Below are 20,796 nucleotides of genomic sequence, written 5' to 3'. Positions count from 1 at the left end.
AACAGCTACCTGTGGTGTTTGTCAGTTTACACAGTTTTTGGACTTACACTTGAAGATTCTGATTCCATTTGTTTAGAATGCAACTCAGGGCACCAATAATTTTCAGACACAAGGGAATTTCAATTGTAAAAGAAAGAGCAAAGACACTTGCCCTTTTTCTACTCTTAAATCATTAAAAGAATAACAAAAAAAATATAACCCATGTTTTTAACAAAACTAGGAATATCTGTCCTTTTGAATCACAATTTAAGAAGCAGCATTGTCAAATACAGTAAATATCAATCCAGGGTACGGGAAGATCCTGACAGAGGACATATGCAGTTATGTGTCTCAGACACAGCCAGCTAAATACAAACATTGTTCAGACAATTGGAGTACGCTAAAGAGAAAAAGCAAAAACCCTTGGTTTGAGCCAATGGAAACAACATGTTTAAACCATTTATATAAGTTTTGGAGACATTAAAAATGATACTGTAAAGTGTTTAAGGTCACAAATGTGTAGCAGTAGAGTTTTTAAATCTTTAAGAATGATACAAAACAAATTCAGGCCATTTCTATATCTCAGAGGATAAGGTAGTCAGATTTAGCAAATAAAAATACATTCAAATTGCATATCACATGAGATATATTAAAAATTGAGTCATTGTTTATCTGGATTTCAAGTTTAACAAAGAGTCCTGTATTTTATATGGCAACCCTACTTGGGAAGTGGTCTAGAGGGGTGTACAGAGGTTCCAATCATATCTGTGATGTTTGATTTCCTTAAGGAAAATCAGAAGCAAATATAATCAAATGCTAGGATTTGATAGAGCTTGGTGTTTAGTACAGGCATATCTGTCTTGTAGTCCTATTTACTATTGTAAAAATAATTTTAAATATAATGGGTGAACAGACTTCTTTGGTAGTAACAACACAAAGGAGAAGCTACCTTGGCATAAACTTATCAGTAATTGTCCAGTGTCCATATGAAGAAAACATACTACACTATTGAGGGTTAGGAAGATAAGCATCGGTAGAAAAACATGCTATATTTTGTTCTTGGATAGGAAAACTTATGATGTAAAAAAAACTGTGCTTTCTGCGTGAATCAACAAATTTAATGAATTCCGCTACAAAAACTCAATATAAATTTTTTGTGAACTAGACAATATAAGAGATTCTAAACTTCATCAGAATAAATAAATTTGCAATAACTGCCAGATAAATCTGAGAATGATGAATAATAAAGGAGATAACCCAACCTTGTAATAAAATATACATCTACTGTTGCTAAAATGAGGGCTATGCAAAAGTATCATAATTACATTTTCTTAAATAAATTTAGTTATTTTTGGCTGCATTTGGTCTTCGTTGCTGCGAGTGGGCGTTCTCTAGTTGCTGTGAGCAGGGGCTACTCTTCACTGCGGTGAGCGGGCTTCTCACTGCGGTGGCTTCTCTTGTTGCGGAGCACGGGCTCTAGGCATGAGGGCTTCAGTAGTTGTGGGACACGGGCTCTAGAGCGCAGGCTCAGTAGTCGTGGCGCACGGGCTTAGTTGTTCCGCGGCATGTGGGATCTTCCCGGACCAGGGCTTGAACCCGTGTCCCCTGCATTGGCAGGCGGATTCTTAACCACCTGGCCACCAGGGAAGTCCCATAATTACATTTGAGTGAAATGGCCATAGAAATAAAATTGTGATAATCATTGCATAACATGGATTTACCCACAGTAAATATATATATATGTATGTATATTTTACATTTTTTTGAAGTATAGTTGATTTACAATGTTGTGCCAGTCTCTTCTGTACAGCAAAGTGACTCAGTTTTAGACATACATACATTTTTTTTAATATTCTTTTCCATTATGGTTTATCTCAGGAGATTGGATATAGTTCCCTGTGCTATACAGTAGGACCTTGTTCTTCATAGTATATTTTTGAGTCTTTGCTATCTTTCTTATCTTTTTCTTTTTTGCTCCAGTTCAGTTCTTTGGGACTTCCCTGGTGGTCCAGTGGTTAAGACTTCACCTTCCAATGCAGGGGGTGCAGGTTCAATCCCTGTTTGGGGAGCTAAGATATCACATGCTTCGTGACCAAAAGAACAAAACATAAAACAGTTCAGTTCTTTATCACCTTTCATCTGAAAGTTGTAATAGCTCTTTAACTGCTCTTAATACTGGCAGGTCTTTTCTTCAGGTCTTTTCTTCCACCTCGGTCAAAATGATCTATCACAAACACACATAATGTGTTAACTTCCTGATGTAAAATAGTTTGAGGCTCTCCATTGCATCCTAGACAAATGTAATCATATTAGCATGGAATGAAGGACACTCTAGGACCCAGCCCTACCTATCTCTTCAGTCTTGTCTTTAGCACTCACATAACTCAGAAAGCTTTCCCCCATCTCCTCTCGCATACCAGACTATTTCTCACTGCCTGGAATTTCTTTTCAACTTGCTTCACCTGGCCAATTTTTTTCATCTAAAAAATTAATTCAGCTACTATACCTGCCCTCCCCAGTGGGAAGGACTAAATGTACCTTTCCTGGGTATCTCCCTGTAAGTGTCTATTTTATAACTCATGAGTGCATCTTGGAATTTTTAAATTATATACCAGTCTTTTTTTATTACTCAATGTACTCCTCAAGACAAAATTTTATTTATCTTTTTACACTTACTTCCCAGCATACTGTATACATAACTGTTGGTTAATAAATATTGAAGTGACTTGTTGAATGTCAGTTGAAGTCCTTTCAGTAAAATATATCACACATGTGCTCAGACAAGTGATATCTCAAACAAACAACCAAGCAGGCAATCAAACACACTAAAAGTCCTGGAATAGGAAGGTGGATAGCAGTATTTCTAGTTTTACTGGCTATATCCTTACATCTATTTGTTTATTTCACTTTAAATCAGCTTCAATAATTTTGATTTTGACTTCAATTAAACTTATACATAAAATAAATCAATCATAATCTGTATTTCTTCATTTTTCCAAATGTGGTTCCAAGAAAATCTCTAATGAACAAGGTTCCCTCTTTTTTTGGACCACCCATCTTTCTTTCCTATATATGCCCTGTAAAGTATCACATATTTTACCACAAAAAGATATGAATGATGAACTGAAACAATAGCTTTATTTAGATATAATCTGACCTTTTAGCTTTAATTAAAGGCTATTGACTAACCCCCTCAATAAGACTGAATTTGATCACTTTAATATACTTAGATTTCATTTTAAATGACATTTATTGATTACTTATTTGTACCAAACATTATAAATATCAGCTGAATACTTGAAACAACCTGTGCGTTGCATACTATTTTTACTTTCCTGGTGAGGAAATATGACATCGAGTGGTGAAGTAAATGTTCAGCGTAACAAATAGTAAATGTCAACTCTCAGAGAAGCAAATTAGACTAATTCATTTTACTTCAGTCTTATTTTTCTTGATCACACGTATGATCATGTTTTTACTTACCTTCTGTGATAGAGGTATATTAGAGTATAATTATTACTATATGAATTGAATTTTAATAGAAAAATTTTGAAAATTCTAGAGATAGATTCATAATATATTATCATTACTAATAAAATACATTTGAACTTGTTATTATTTTTTTTTTTAATTTGTTTTGAGAGGCAGAATTTCTTTTCTCCATTCATTCTAGGGGAAAGAAAATCTAGATTTCTAATTTTTCCGAAGTTTTATTATACTCTCAAGAAATGAAGCAAAACTACTTCTACTTATAATAGGCCTTTCTCTCAAGTTGGACAAACTGACCCAATAATATCACATTACAATGAGAGTTTGGCTTAAAATGTTTAAAATATAACCTGTGTAACCTAGCCACAACTGGAGGGAGCCAATAATGTTCTCCTACTGTTTGATGACAAAAAGAACTCCAGGGAAGTTGCATTTATCCTGCTCTTTCACTATGCAGCAAGGTGACTGCCAAGTTGAGTTTCACAATAGTCTAAATGTTCTAAAACTAAAAACATTTGGTGGAGTGATATTTCACCATAGTAGCTCTATTGGTCAATAGCTGAACCAAGAGTTTACACAACGAAGAAAAGAGGAAAATGCTTTGTCTTTTTTGCAGAGAATTCTATCCAAATTAACTTGCATTTGATTACTTAATACTTCAGAAATGACAAAATTTTCAAGGGAGTATGGTTTGTCTTTGCTGCTGTTCAACTCTCTGTCACTTCTATATCTCATCCTCTTTCATGTCCTTTGCCTTATATCCCTAGAGACCTTTCAGGCTTTGCTACTAGTTCTAAGACTAGAACTTGAAGACTGTCTGATAAGAATTACCCTTTCTATAAATATCTGCTTTATAATATGGTGCTCTGATAATTTTCCATTTCAATAGTTTATCAAATGTCATGCCAGAAATTGAGTTAAGTGTTAGCATGTGCTGGATATTCAACTAATATTATTGGAAGAGAAAATGATACAGTGATGAATAAGACCCAGTCCCTACTCTGGAGGAGACTATGGTTTAGTAAGAAAGTTAGATTAGCCAATAATTAAATTCTGTTACCTTACAATAGATAATGTGTCAGATACATCAGTACAGTGTTATGGAAATGTGGTGAGCAGAAAAAATTATTCTGCAGGATGCTGACAGAGGGAAAGGAGGCTTCATTGAAGAAGCAACTTTGAGTCTTGTATTTGCAGGCAGTGATTGAGACAGATGTTGAGGCATGCATAAACCAACGGGGTTGAGAAAGAACCCAACATGTCCTGAGTCTTTCTGTTCAGTTTGGCAGGAACACACGGGGTTGGGTAGGGAGTGTTAAGAGATAAGCTTGGACAATTACACTTGCTCTAGACTTTCAAGAGCTTTCTTTGAAACATTAATGAGTTTGAATTGTTACCAAAGGGGCAATGGGGACAACAAATATTTTAAAAATAGTTAGGAAGAGTGACATAGAGAAAGGGAGATAGTTGCAATAATTAAGAATGCCAGCTTTGCCTCTTACTAGCTATGTTAACAAATTATTTATCCTTTTTGTGTGTCAGTTTTGTCTATAAAATAGTGTGAATGTGTATGATTGGTGTAAAGATTAAGTGAGATAATAAAGACTAAATATTTAGAATTAGTGTTTGGAAAAAAAATTTAAAAACACTGTAGATGAATGCATAAATGAAGTGAGAGTGGAGAAGATGCATCAAGTTAAGGAGCTTTCTAGAGTAAAAGAGCCTGTAATTGGTTACTTGTTGCTTCGGATAGGAGAGGTAGAGAAAGAAATGAAGTTACCTATTAAGGTTTCCAGCTTGAGAAACAAGTATGGTCACATGAAAGCTTACAGGGGGCCAGGAATGATTGAAGGAATTACTGTTAAGACTTTTGTACAAAATCTTTTCAAGAAAACTCTGGTACATTCAGTTCACTTTGGAATACAGAGGACTGGGAGTTAGAATAGAGATAGTCGTTGGGATAGACAGACTTGGGATTTAGTAAGAATGGAGGATGATTGTTTAAGCCATTCAAAAATGAGTGCATGGAGTAAGAGATAGAATCACTGGGGTACTCCAGTTTCTAAGATGGACAGAGGGGAAATTTCTAAAGATAGATTTATAGTTATATTAGAAATGGAGGTATTCCAATGCAAGGACTCTTGCATGGAAGCATAACACATATGCAACATTATATTTTTGAAAAATAAAATCACTTTTTAAATAGAACATTAGAGGGAATAACTTTTCCAATCACAACCATGATTATCATTTTACAACTCTATTTTTAAACTTCTGTTTCCTAAACAAATGTTTCTTTATATATTTGTGATTGGATTATAATAATTTACAACCTGCTTCTTTCACTTAACATTTAGTATGATCATTCCCCCCCAAAAAACTTAATATGATCCATATTGTCACATAATCATAATCAGCACATTTTGCAGCTATAATAGTTCATGTTGAATTGTACCATATTTATTTAACTATTTTTAATTGGGAGATATAATTTTATTTATTTACTTTGTTCTGGCAAATATTTTCAGACATAAAATTCCTTTCTAAATTTCTCATTTTTCTTAAGTAGTTCTATTTATGAGACCAAACACTGATCATAAAACGTCTATTCAACAGAATTGCTATTTACTTTTACATTAAACTAACACATAAAACTTTCCAACAATTACCATTGTCATACTTAATTATTACTGTCATCTTCAATCCCTTCATTTCTCAGTGATTTTCATTCAAGATATGGGTATTGACATCAAGTGCTCCATTTAAAAAAAATCAGATTTTGGCCAGTCTTACTATTACCAAATAGTATTTAATTGTTAAAACACTTCAAAATATTAAAAATACTGCTTCACAACCTAAGTGTCCATCAACAGATAAATGGATAAAGCATATGTGGCACATATGTACAATGGAATATTACTCAGCCATAAAAAGAAATGAAGTTGAGTTACTTGCAGTGAGGTGGATGGACTTAGAGTCTGTCATACAGAGTGAAGTCAGAAAGAGAAAAACATATACAGTATGCTAACACATATATATGGAATCTAAAAAAAAAAAAAGGTTCTAAAGAACCTAGAGGCAGGACAGGAATAAAGATGCAGATGTAGAGAATGGACTAGAGGACACAGGGAGGGGGAAGGGTAAGCTGGGATGAAGTGAGAGAGTGGCATGGACATATATACACTACCAAATGTAAAATAGATAGCTACTGGGAAGCAGCCGCATAACACAGGGAGATCAGCTCCAGGCTTTGTGACCATCTAGAGGGGTGGTATAGAGAGGGTGGGAGGGAGGGAGATGAAAGAGGGAATAGATATGGGGATATATTTATATGTATAACTGATTCACTTTGTTATAAAGCAGAAACTAACACACCATTGTAAAACAATTATACTCCAATAAAGATGTTAAAAAAATATACTGCTTCAAATAATCTTAGATATTTGTTTAAAAAACTTAATTCTTTATTCATTATTAAATAACTAACTATATGAGTCACAAATGTATATGAATATAGAATAAATAGGCATAACTGAGGAAATTAATTTGATAACATAGGTCAATATAAAAACCCATTCTGTCTCTATCATTTAGTTTCCCGTTGAAAAATGTAATATTTCCTTTGGTGTCACTTGTTGCATTTTTTACAAATGAAATAATCACCTACCAGTTTCAATCTCATTTTTTCAAGCCGTTTGAATTTTGTATATATTGTAATAACATCCTGGGTCCTCTTAATAGTATTGAGGGTCTCTTAAATTGTTTCATTTCTTCATTTAAAATAATCATTAAATGATAACTATGTGCTCAGCTTTCGCTCACTCTTGTCTACTTTTTTAAACTTTTCAGTGTAAACTTTAGCATCAAATTTGAGTGGGGGGAAGGGAAAAAATAGCTCAGCAAAACAGTTTGCTGTTAGAAGATTTTGAAAATACTTTGCTATGAATTATTTTGGTTTCCTTTGAAATTTTAATACTGTTGGTGTTTTTACTGATTTGTGTCCCCCCCATTCTATATTATCACAAAGAGAAATTTGTTTGATGGCACTACAAAAAAAAGTTTAAAAGGCATTGTCTGGGTTTAGAAATATACACTTAATAGAAAGTTCCCTTGCAGGGTTTACGGGACCTGGAGTTAATTAATTCAATTCATTTAGGATCTGCAGAGCCTTGTGGTTTGGTTGGATTTCAATGGGGTTGAAATTTTGTACAAAATACGGCTGATGACTTGCCAATAAAACCTCTACATAAAGTAAAATAGAATCTCATAGCACACTGAATGAGACCAGATCTTTTATAAAACTGGTAGAGGGATATTTTAATTTTATGTTCTATTTTCTGTTTCACTTTGGAAATTCTACTTGTTTGCACATAATTCTTAACATTCATTTTGCTTTAACCTGTGATTCTACTTAATTAAAAAAATAAAAACAAACGTTTGAGCACCTATCATGTTCAAGCCACTCTACTGCATTCAAGAACATTAGAGCACTCAGACAACTCTCCTTAAGGAATTCCTATTCTGGTTAAGGAAACAGACTATATGCTTTTTGGCAGACGAATTAATTTACGAATTGAACAAATATTTACTGAGCATTTCCAATATACTGAATTAGAGACACATTTGTAAAAAGATAGGAGTTGGGTGTTTGGTAGCATCAAAAATTAATAAAAGTAAGTTCAGATAATGATAAATTCTAAGAAGACAAAAAAGCAGGGGAAGGGTAGAGAGTGGTTATGTGTGCATGAATATGTGTGTGTGTGTGTTTGTGTGTGTGTGTGTTGGTGAATATTTTACAAAAGATGGTCAGAGAAGTTCTCATGAGAGAAGTAGGCAAGGAAAAGATGTGGAGAAATTAAAGACAAAGAAGGATTACAATGCAGGGACCCATGAGCCTAGTGACTAAGGGCAGAATGACAAATCCCAGAGCAGAAATGAGGAGGCAGTGTGGGCAAGTACAGAGTTATGTGTGATGCTTTTGTCTTTTCTTCTAAGTATAGGAACACACTAGAGGGTTTTCAACAGGGTTGGGACCTGATATGATTGCATTTTTAAAATATCAGTTTGGCTGCTGAATGGAGAATGAATTACAGGGGGCAAAAGGAGAAATACTCTAGTCAGAAGGTTATTGCTGTAAAATAATAGCATAAACAACAATATAAAGAGGTTATGAGAAAAAGTAAGTCATACTTAATGCCAATGGACTTAACTTTGATTTGCTGTTAAAGAAATGTTCCTTAATAGGAGTCTGTGATACAAAGAAGGGCAAGTCCATCACAGGCAATGGAAAACTGTTTTGGTAAAAAAGATCTGAGTTTACATTACCTCTTTCTGGGCAATGAGTAGTCCTAGTTGAGTGAAATGGAGTATCTATTAAGAAGAATATTAGGCAATAAATCTGTGTAGGCAAGAGACCCAGATTGTGGAGAACATAAAATACAAGTTTAGGAATTAGTTCATTCTGTAGGCAGCAGAAATAACTGTAGATATCTGAAGAGAACAATGGAATGCACAGTCTGGTGCTTTAGACAAGTTGATCTAGCAGTGGTTTGTAGTATTTTTTGAGGTACTGCACTGGATGCAAGAGGATCTACTAGGGAGAAAAGTATCCTGAGGGATATGAGGTGAGCATCTGGGTAGAGACCTGGTTTCATTGTTAGGTGAGAGACAATGGAAAGAAAGAATGTAATGGGTAGAAAGAGAAGGAAGGATGAACGGTAACTCCAAGTTTATATGGAATATACGTATCGCCTTTAATTTTTCAACAAACTGATGATGTAGGTAATATTCTTATTTTACAAATGAAGAAACTGAGGTGTTCAAGGTATAGTAGCTTGCCAAGTTCTCAGCACTAATGAATGTCAGATGGGATTTTTAAACCCAGATAAATTATATAACACTGTCCCCAAAATGCTCTGAAATAATTTAACGTTTCTAAAGATTGGTTGTGTATGCATATTGTACTGAGTTCTCAAGATATTTATTTTCATGGAATAGTTTTTATACTTGATAACTGCTGTGCTCATTTACAAATACTGCTGATGGTGTACTCCAGATATTTAAAGCAATCAAAACTGTGTTTAAATAGAAATTTGGCTTTTATTCTCATTGTTTTCATTTAATCACAAAAATAGTATTAATGTATTGGTTTCTAATGTTTTATATATTATATGTTTTATTGCATCTGCTCCCTTACTGATTTAATCAACTATAACACTCTTATTGTAAGCCAACACACAGATAAAAAAGTGTGATAAAGTCAAAGGAATCAAATTGAGGAAACAATTTAGTAGAAGGGAAAATGTTTTTACAATAAGTTTAAATAGTTTAAACTTATAATTTAAAATAGTTTAAAAATTATAGGTGCAATATGTATTTTTAATCTATCTTTTCTTGCTAAGTTAATATTAAAATGTGTTAGACCTGAAAATAGATAGAACACCCCTTATGTTCTTATACCTGGTCTTAAACAATAGCATTCTTTGATATTAATGAATTATTTCAATTTAATTCTTTCAGTTATTATAGAAATGATGAACTTGGTGTTCTGACTTATTTGTTCTATCTAAAGAGCACTAATACTTTATTATCTCTCTGGAATTTGATTCAATTTTGTAAGAACAGTTCAGGGACTGAACTATGTAATAATTGTACAGAACTGACCCTTTCTAAATATTTAATGTAAATCACCATAAATTAATATTTATTGATTTCACACAGTGGACCAGGTATTATAGCAAAGTAAATCTACAGTATATTTAAAGTAGACAGCCTATATCTTCATTGTCCACCTTTCAATGATATTTTTGACTGAAAAATATTTCTTTTGATTGTTATGCTTAGTTTTATACATGTTTTTGCAAATAGTATTGTGAATTATGTTAATACTAATTGAGATAGCTTTCAAATGAAGGAAATAAGGCTTCTGTTAGGTGGCTATGAGCCAGAATATAAGTTCAGTTCAATAATTTTTTTCATTAATAACCTGGTAGGTGTGAGGTCCTGAGTGAGCACTGAACAAAAAGAATAACTATCTATATAACAACAATAGTGATAGTTACACATAACATTTAACACTCTTAACAACCTTGGGAACCTGATCTTATTTATGATCACCCCATTTTCATGGATAATAAAAATGAGGTTCTAAGGTTAAATAACATGACCAAAAACATGGGATAGCAGAGCCACAATTATAATCCAAGTATGTATGACCATGAGTGCTATAAAATGCTCTTAAGTACTATATTTTTAAAGCAATTAAAAGGTATGTCAATTGACTAATGAAAATGTTTGATAAAATAAGAATTTTCCTAAATTTTGATCAAGCCATGCAAGATATTATATTGGTTGTTCCTTTTCCTTAGAATGTTACCATTGTTGTAGATTTATTTACTATATAATTTGGTCTATTCTTTGGAAAGATAATAGCATGGAAAGTAGATTTAAAGGGAAAGAAAATTGATATAGAAATATATATTTGGTAGTCACATTATATAGTGCAGATAAAAATTAAGAGGGTCTGAAATAAATTCATTATTTACTATACTCGTGTAAATAGTAAAAATAAATAGTATAAACAATATTTAGTGAGTGCCTAATATGGGCTGGAGACTGGTGTAAACACAAAGTCCTCAATCTCATTGAGCTTACATTTCACAAAAAGTAAATGTATGTCAGGTGGTAATAGGTGCTGTGAAGAGCTGGGAGCCTGCAGAAGAGGGGCTTTGGGGTTGGGGACAGGATTTTCACTATTTTTTATACTTGGTTAGGGAAGTCTTGAGATAGATGGAGTCATGTACTATGTCAAAAACTCCTACTACCTCCTATAAAATGAGAACAAAGGATTGACCATTAATTTGGTGGTGTAGAAGTCTCCAGGGTCTTGAAAAAGGTCTTGTATGGATTGGTAAGAAGATAAGCCTGATTGAATTGGCTCAAGACGATGTGAGAAGAGGAAGGGGAGACAGTATTAACAATTCTTTGAGTTTTGCTATAAAACAAAGGAGAGAAATGGAAGAGTAGTTGGATAGGAATGTGCATCAAGGAAGGTTTGTTGTAATTTTTAAGATGAAAAAATTTCTTAAATCAGGTTGCATGTTGATGGGAATCATCCAGTAAAGAGGAAAAATCCATGAGACAGGAGGTAGGGTGATATTCTGGAATACTGTCCTTGAGTAGCTAAAGAGGTATGGATGGCTTCCAAGTAGAGGAGGGATTAAATTTAGGTAGAAGTAGGGCAGCTCATGCAAATTAACAGAAGAAAATATGTAATATATGGATACAGATGAAAGTAAGTGGGTGGAAGTGGGTGGATGTGTACTAGCAACATTTAGAAGTTTGCTCTTGATTGCATTTTTTTTAAAGAAATAGAAATCATAGATAGCTGAGAATCAAAAATAGAGAAAAATTCTAAAGAAGGGATAGAAGTGTGAAAACTCAAGAGAACTCAGTTTGGTGAAAGAGGATTATACAGAAAAATATGTATTTTGAGGATGCTATGTTTAAGGTCCTGTGGGTCATTCAAGAAGAGAGGATATGCAATCCTTTTGCTTAGTCAGGAGATTAAGACTAGAAAAAGATATGAGTACTAGTGGCATAGTTATAGTAATTTAAGCCATGATGAAAAAGATATGGCCAGAGAGAATGAGCAAAGTGAAGAGAGGAAGCCAAGGTCATAATTAAAGTATTTCATCATTTGTTTAGGCAAGGGAAGAGTGCCAGCAAAGGAGAAAATATAAAACAACAACAAAACAGAGAAGGATAAAGAAAACTAGGATAAGGTAACTAGATGAACATTTACAAAAGAGAGTGTTCAGTTTTGGGATTTTTTTTTTTAACATTCTTACTGGAGTATAATTGCTTTACAATGGTGTGTTAGTTTCTGCTTTATAACAAAGTGAATCAGCTATACATATACCCCGGTCTCTTCCCTCTTGCATATACCTCCATCCCACACTCCCTATCCCACCCCTCTAGGTGGTGATAAAGCACTGAGCTGATCTCCCTGTGCTATGCGGCTGCTTCCCACTAGTTATCGGTTTTACATTTAGTAGTGTACATATGTCAATGCTACTCTCTCACTCCATCCCAGCTTACCCTTCCCCCTCCCCATGTCCTCAAGTCCATTCTCTACATCTGCGTCTTTATTCCTGTCCTGCCCCTAGGTTCTTCAGAACCTTTTTTTTTTAGATTCCATATATATGTGTTAGCATATGGTATTTGTTTTTTCTCTTTCTGACTTTACTCTGTATGACAGACTCTAGTTCCACCCACCTCATTACAAATAATGCAATTTCGTTTCTTTTTATGGCTGAGTAATATTCCATTGTATACATGTGCCACATTTTCTTTATCCATTCATCTGTCAATGGACATTTAGGTTGCTTCCATGTCCTGGCTATTGTAACCAGAGCTGCAATGAACATTTTGGTACATGACTCTTTTTGAATTATGGTTTTCTCAGGGTATATGCCCAGTAGAATTGCTGGGTCATATGGTAGTTCTATTATTAGTTTTTTTAGTTTTTTAAGGAAGCTCCATACTGTTCTCCATAGTGGCTGTATCAATTTACATTCCCACCAACAGTGCAAGAGGGTCCCTTTTTCTCCACACCCTCTCCAGCATTTATTATTTGTAGATTTTTTGATGACGGCCATTCTGACCAGTGTGAGATGATATCTCATTATAGTTTTGATTTGCATTGCTCTAATGATTAATGACGTTGAGCATTCTTTCATGTGTTTGTTGGCAATCTGTATATCTTCTTGGGAGAAATGTCTATTTACGTCTCCTGCCCATTTTTGGATTGGGTTGTTTTTTTTTTTTTTTAATATAGAGCTGCATGAGCTGCTTGTAGATTTTGGAGATTAATCCTTTGTCAGTTGCTTCATTTGAAAATATTTTCCCATTCTGAGGGTTGTCTTTTGGTCTTGTTTATGGTTTCCTTTGGTGTGTAAAACTTTTAAGACTCATTAGGTCCCATTTGTTTATTTTTGTTTTCATTTCTGTTTCTCTATGAGGTGGGTTGAAAAGGATCTTGCTGTGACTTATGTCATAGAATGTTCTGCCTATGCTTTTCCTTTAAGAATTTGATAGCGTCTGGCCTTACATTCAGGTCTATAAACTATTTTAAGTTTATTTTTTGTATGGTGTTAGGGAGTGTTCTAACTTCTTTCTTTTACATGTAGCTGTCCAGTTTTCCCAGTACCATTTATTGAAGAGGCTGTCGTTTCTGAATTGTATATTCTTGCCTCCTTTATCAAAGATAAGGTGACCATATTTGTGTGGGTTTATCTCTGGGCTTTCTATCCTGTTCCATTGATCTGTATTTCTGTTTTTGTGTCAGTACCATATTGTCTTGATTACTGTAGCTTTGTAGTGTAGTCTGAAGTCAGGGAGCCTGATTCCTCCAGCTCCGTTTTTCTTTCTCAAGATTGCTTTGGCTATTCGGGGTCTTTTGTGTTTCCATACAAATTGTGAAATTTTTTGTTCTAGTTCTGTGAAAAATGCCCTTGGTAGTTAGATAGGGATTGCACTGAATCTGTAGATTGTTTTGGGTAGTACAGTCATTTTCACAATGTTGATTCTTCTAATCCAAGAACATGGTATATCTCTCCATCTGTTTGTATCATCTTTAATTTCTTTCATCAGTGTCTTATAGTTTACTGCATACAGGTCTTTTGTCTCCTTAGGTAGGTTTATTCCCAGATATTTTATTCTTTTTGTTGCAATGGTAAATGGGAGTGTTTCCTTAATTTCGCTTTCAGATTTTTCATCATTAGTGTATAGGAATGCCAGAGATATCTGTGCATTAATTTTGTATCCTGCTACTTTACCAAATTCATTGATTAGCTCTAGTAGTTTTCTGGTAGCATCTTTAGGGTTCTCTAAGTATAGTATCAGGTCACCTGCAAATAGTGACAGCTTTACTTCTTCTTTTCCAATTTGGATTCCTTTTATTTCTTTTTCTTCTCTGATTGCTGTGGCTCAAACTTCCAAAACTATGTTTAATAGTAATGGTGTGAGTGGGCAACCTTGTCTTGTTCTTTATCTTAGAGGAAACGGTTTCAGTTTTTCACCATTGAGAACAATGTTGGCTGTGGATTTGTCATATACGACCTTTATTATGTTGAGGTAAGTTCCCTGTATGCCTACTTTCTGGAGGGTTTTTGTCATAAATGTGTGTTGAATTTTGTTGAAAGCTTTTTCTGCATCTATTGAGATGATCATATGGTTTTTATCCTCCAGTTTGTTAATATGGTATATCACGTTGATTGATTTGCATATATTGAAGAATCCTTACATTCCTGGGATAAACCCCAGTTGATCATGGTGTATGATCCTTTTAATGTGCTGTTGGATTTTGTTTGCTCGTATTTTGTTGAGGAATTTTGCATCTATGTTCATCAGTGATATTGGCCTGTAGTTTTCTTTCTTTGTGACATCTTTGTCTGGTTTTGGTATCAGGGTGATGGTGGCCTCACAGAATGAGTTTGGGAGTGTTCCTCCCTCTGTTATATTTTGGAAGAGTTTGAGAAGGATAGGTGTTAGCTCTTCTCTAAATGTTTGACAGAATTATCCTGTGAAGCCTACTGGTCCTGGGCTTTTGTCTGTTGGAAGATTTTTAATCACAGTTTCAATTTCAGTGCTTGTGATTGGTTTGTTTATATTTTCTATTTCTTCCTGGTTCAGTCTCAGAAGGTTGTGCTTTTCTAAGAATTTGTCCATTTCTTCCAGGTTGTCCATTTTATTGGTATATAGTTGCTTGTAGTAATCTCTCATGATCCTTTGTATTTCTCAGTGTCAGTTGTTACTTTTCCTTTTTCACTTCTAATTCTGGTGATTTGAGTCGTCTCCCTTTTTTCTTGATGAGTCTGGTTAATGGTTTATCAATTTTGTTTATCTTCTCAAAGAACCTCGTTTTAGTTTTATTGATCTTTGCTATTGTTTCCTTCATTTCTTTTTCATTTATTTCTGATCTTATATTTATGATTTCTTTCCTTCTGCTAACTTTGGGGATTTTTGTTCTTCTTTTTCTATTTGCTTTAGGTGTAAGTTTAGTAGTTTATTTGAGATTTTTCTTGTTTCTTAAGGTAGGATAGTATGTGTATAAACTTCCCTCTTAGAACTGCTTTTGCTGCATCCCACAGGATTTGGGTCATTGTGTTTTAATAGTCATTTGTTCCTGATATTTTTTTATTTCCTCTTTGATTTCTTCATTGATCTCTTGATTATTAAGTAGTGTGTTGTTTAACCTCCATTTGTTTGTATTTCTTACAATTTTTTCTTGTAATTGATATATAGTCTCATAGCGTTGTAGTCAGAAAAGATAATTGATATGATTTCAATTTTCTTAAATTTACTGAGGCTTGATTTGTGTAACAAGATATGATGTATCCTGGAGAGTGTTCCATGGGCACTTGAGAAGAAAGTGTATTCTGTTGTTTTTGGATGGAATGTCCTATAAATATCAATTAATTCCATCTTGTTTAATGTATCATTTAAAACTTGTGTTTCCTTATTGATTTTCATTTTGGATGATCTGTCCATTGGTGAAAGTGGGGTGTTAAAATCCCCTACTATGATTGTGTTACTGTCGATTTCCCTTTTTATGGCTCTTAGTATTTGCCTTATGTACTGAGGTGCTCCTATGTTGGGTGCATAAATATTTACAATTGTTATATCTTCTTCTTGGATTGATCCCTTGAACATTATGTAGTGTCCTTCTTTGTTTCTTATAATAGTCTTTGTTTTGAAGTCTATTTTGTCTGATATGAGAATTGCTACTCCAGCTTTCTTTTGATTTTCTTTTGCATGGGGTATCTTTTTCCATCCCTTCACTTTCAGTCTGTATGTGTCCCTAGGTCTGAAGTGGGTCTCTTGTAGACAGCATGTATACGGGTCTTGTTTTTGGATCCATTCAGCCAGTCTATATCTTTTGGTTGGAGCATTGAATCTATTTACATTTAAGGGAATTATTGATATGTATGTTCCTATTACCATTTTCTTAATTGTTTTGGGTTTGTTATTGTAGGTCTTTTCCTTCTCTTGTGTTTCCTGCCTAGAGAAGTTCCTTTAGCATTTGTTGTAGAGCTGGTTTGGTGGTGCTGAGTTCTCTTAGCTTTTGCTTGTCTGTAAATTTTTAAATTTTTCCATTGAATGTGAATGAGATCCTTGCTGGGTAGAGTAATCTTGGTTGTAGGTTTTTCCCTTTCATCACTTTAAATATGTCCTGCCACTCCCTTCTGGCTTGCAGAGATTCTGCTGAAAGATCAGCTGTTAACCTTATGGTGATTCCCTTGTATGTTATTTGTTGTTTTTCCCTTGCTGCTTTTAATATTTTTTCTTTGTATTTAATTTTTGATAGTTTGATTAATATGTGTCTTAGTGTGTTTCCTCTTGGATTTATCCTGTATGGGACTCTCTGTGCTTCCTGGACTTGATTAACTATTTCCTTTCCCACATTAGGGAAGTTTTCAACTATAATCTCTTCAAATATTTCCCCAGTCCCTTTCTTTTTCTCTTCTTCTTCTGGGACCCCTATAATTCAAATGTTGGTGGATTTAATATTGTCCTAGAGGTCTCTGAGACTGTCCTCAATATTTTCATTCTTTTTTCTTACACTCCTCTGCAGTAGTTATTTTCACTATTTTAACTTCCAGGTCACTTATCCATTCTTCTGCCTCAGTTAGTCTGCTATTGATTCCTTCTAGAGAATTTTTAATTTCATTTATTGTGTTGTTCATCATTGTTTGTTTGCTGTTTAGTTCTTCTAGGCCCTTGTTAAACATTTCTTGTATTTTCTCCATTCTGTTTCCAAGATTTTGGATCATCTTTACTATCATTATTCTGAATTCTTTTTCAGGTAGACTGCCTATTTCCTCTTCATTCGTTTGGTCTGGTGGGTTTTTACCTTGCTCCTTATCTGCTGTGTGTTTTTCTGTCTTCTCATTTTGCTTAACTTACTGTGTTTGGGGTCTCCTTTTTGCAGGCTGCATGTTCATAGTTCGCGTTGTTTTTGGTGTCTTCCCCCAGTGGCTAAGGTTGGTTCAGTGGGTTGTGTAGACTTCTTGGTGAAGGGGATTAGTGCCTGTGTTCTGGTGGATGAGGCTGGATCTTGTCTTTCTGGTGGGCAGGCCTGCATCTGGTGGTGTGTTCTGCAGTGACTGTGACTTTATTATTAATTTAGGCAGCATCTCTGCTAATGGGTGTGTTTATGTTCCTGTCTTGTTAGTTGTTTGGCATAGGGTGTCCAGCACTGTAGCTTGCTGATCGTTGAGTGGAGCTGGGTCTTGGCATTGAGATGGAGATCTCTGGGAGATTTTCACCGTTTGATATTACTTAGAGCTGGGAGGTCTCTTGTGGACCAGTGTCCTGAATTTGGCTCTCCCACCTCAGGTATAGGTCTGATGCCCGGCCAGAGCACCAAGACCCTACCATACACACGGCTCAGAATAAACAGGAGAAGAAAAGAAAGAAATAAAGAAAAGAATAAAATGAAATAAAATAGTTATTAAAATAAAAACTAATTATTAAAAGTAAAAAAATTAAAAAACAATAAAAAAAAGAAAGAAGAGAGTACCCAAACCAAAATACAAATCCACCAATGACAAGAAGTGCTAAAAACTAAATTAAAACAAAAAACAAACAAACAAAAAACAGACAGAACCCTAGGACAAATGGTAAATGCAAAGCTATACAGACAAAATCACACAGAGAAGCATACACATACACACTCACAAAAAGAGGAAAAGGGAAAAAATATTGTATATTGTTGCTCCCAAAGTCCACCTCCTCAATTTGAGATGTTTCGTTGTCTATTCAGGAATTCCACAGATGCAGGGTACATCAAGTTGATTGTGGAGATTTAATCCGCTGCTCCTGAGGCTGCTGGGAGAGATTTCCCTTTCTCTTCTTTGTTCGCACAGCTCCTGGGGTTCAGCTTTGGATTTGGCCCCGTCTCTGCGTGTAGGTTGCCTGAGGGCCTCTGTTCTTTGTTCAGATAGGACGGGGTTAAAGTAGCAGCTGATTAGGTGGCTCTGGCTCACTCAGGTCGGTTGGAGGGAGGGGTACAGATGTGGGGCGAGCCTGCGGCGGCAGAGGCCGGCATGACGTTGCAACAGCCTGAGGCATGCCGTGTGTTCTCCCGGGGAAGTTGTCCCTGGATCACGGGACCCTGGCAGTCGCGGGCTGCACAGGCTCCCGGGAGGGGAGGTGTGGATAGTGACCTGTGCTCGCACACAGGCTTCTTGGTGGCTGCAGCAGCAGCCTTAACGTCTCATGCCCCTCTTTGGGGTCCGCGCTGATAGCTGCGGCTCGAGCCCATCTCTGGAGCTCATTTAGGCTGTGCTGTTAATCCCCTCTCCTTGCGCAACACAAAACAAAGTGGCAAGAAAAAGTTTCTTGCCTCCTCTGGAGCTCCAGACTTTTTCCCGGACTCCCTCCCGGCTAGCCGTGGCGCACTAGCCCCTTCAGGCTGTGTTCACGCCACCAACTCCAGTCCTCTCCCAGCGCTCCGACCGAAGCCTGAGCCTCAGCTCCCAGCCCCCGCCCGTCCCGGCCAGTGAGCAGACAAGCCTCTCGGGCTGGTGAGTGCTGGTCAGCGCCGATCCTCTGTGCGGGAATCTCACTGCTTTGCCCTCCGCACCCCTGTTGCTGCGCTCTCCTCAGTGGCTCCGAAGCTTCCCCCCTCCACCACACGCAGTCTCCGCCTGCGAAGGTACTTCCTAGTGTGTGGAAACCTTTCCTCCTTCACAGCTCCCTCCCACTGGTGCAGGTCCCGTCCCTATTCTTTTGTCTCTGTTTATTCTTTTTTCCTTTGCCCTACCCAGGTACGTGGGGAGTTTCTTGCCTTTTGGGAGGTCTGAGGTCTTCTGCCAGCATTCAGTAGGTGTTCTGTAGGAGTTGTTCCACGTGTAGATGTATTTCTGATGTATTTGTGGGGAGGAAGGTGATCACATCTTATCTTCTGCCATCTTGAAGCTCCTCCGAGTGTTCAGTTCTTAAACGAGTTCGAATAGGATGAAGACTAAAAATAGACCACTGCATTTTGAAAATTAGGAGACTATCGGCTATCTAACTGGCAATTATTTCTGAGGAGTGGTGGGTGTAAAGCTGTAATCTAATTGCCTGAAGTTTTAAGGTATTTGACCATGACTGTGGAAGGAAACATCTTAAGAGGTTAGTAGCTGTAAAATGAGGTGGAGTCCAAGGATTATTTAGATTTTAATAAAAGTTTACTAAGTATCTGCTCAGTGCCAGCCACTGTCCAAGGTGGCCTTGAACAAAGTGGACGTTGTAAACAGAAGAGAAAAAACACCAGTCCTCACATATCCTGCATTCTAATTTAGGTTATTTCTTTAGCCTGAGAAGCCTTGAGCATTTTTAAGTTTTATATTAGGAGAAAGATTCAAAAGAGAGAGATGAATAAAAGAGGTGGTTCCAAGGCGTGACAGACTGAAGGGAAGTTCGCAAAGGGCATGGGGTCATTGATATCACAAGAGGAAGCCACTATAAAATGCAAAAAAATCCCAAACACCTGGATTTTCAGTTTATGGCATTTACATGAACAAGGATTTTGTACAGAAACACAGTGGTTCAGTGAGAAAAATATAATAGGTTTCAGAAGATTGTGATTCTATCCCCATACTTAATTAACTATACAAACAGAGGAAAGGCCCTTGAGGGACCATGGTTGCTTCTGTGTAAATTAGTGGTATCTCTTCAATAGCAAGGTGTTCTTACATTGGTTAAATGAGATTATAGATTCTCTAAACAGCCTTATAAGTCAAAACTTTTATTATAAGAAAATGGTAATTGACGGGGCACATCTGCAAATCTTTTGACCTATATTTTGTAGTTCTTACAATTTAATTTTTATAATCATTATTTTTATTTATTAGACTATAATTGTAGTAAAAATTCATATTTTTTAACAAAGTGAATCAGTTATACATATACATATGTTCCCATATCTCTTCCCTCTTGTGTCATATTTTTATTTGATATTTTAATGTTTTTATATTTGTAAAATATGTTTACATTTATAAAACACTTGATTGTTTATTATGAGCAAGTTAACAAAATAAATTTAGAATATATAATTCCCCTTGACAACTGTGCACTAATACAAGAACAAAGACATTATTATGCCTTGTATGATCACATGTTACAATAGATGAGCCTTGGCTTACAATGACTGCTTTGTCTGATGTTTATTAGCCCATGCCTTGGTGCAGTTGAACTTGTCCTAAATTCACTGTTTCAGAGCTACAACGTGTATAGTGCATTCATTGTCCTGTGAATAATACTCTCTTGCTTGAGTCA

General features: G+C 35.6%; 1 protein-coding gene across 1 annotated transcript in view; it reads left to right on the top strand.

Moving 5' to 3' along the window:
- Positions 1–20,796, top strand: part of CNTN1 (contactin 1) — a 378,978-nt gene that overhangs the window by 32,148 nt on the left and 326,034 nt on the right. The gene's annotated exons all lie outside the window — the stretch shown is intronic.

The sequence above is a fragment of the Aethalodelphis obliquidens genome, unplaced genomic scaffold (assembly GCF_003676395.1).
Source record: "Aethalodelphis obliquidens isolate GAN/ISIS:26980383/991018 unplaced genomic scaffold, ASM367639v1 scaffold84, whole genome shotgun sequence".
Taxonomy (NCBI): domain Eukaryota; kingdom Metazoa; phylum Chordata; class Mammalia; order Artiodactyla; family Delphinidae; genus Aethalodelphis; species Aethalodelphis obliquidens.
The sequence above is the reverse complement of the archived record's forward strand: the minus strand, read 5'-3'. Positions and strand labels throughout refer to the sequence as shown.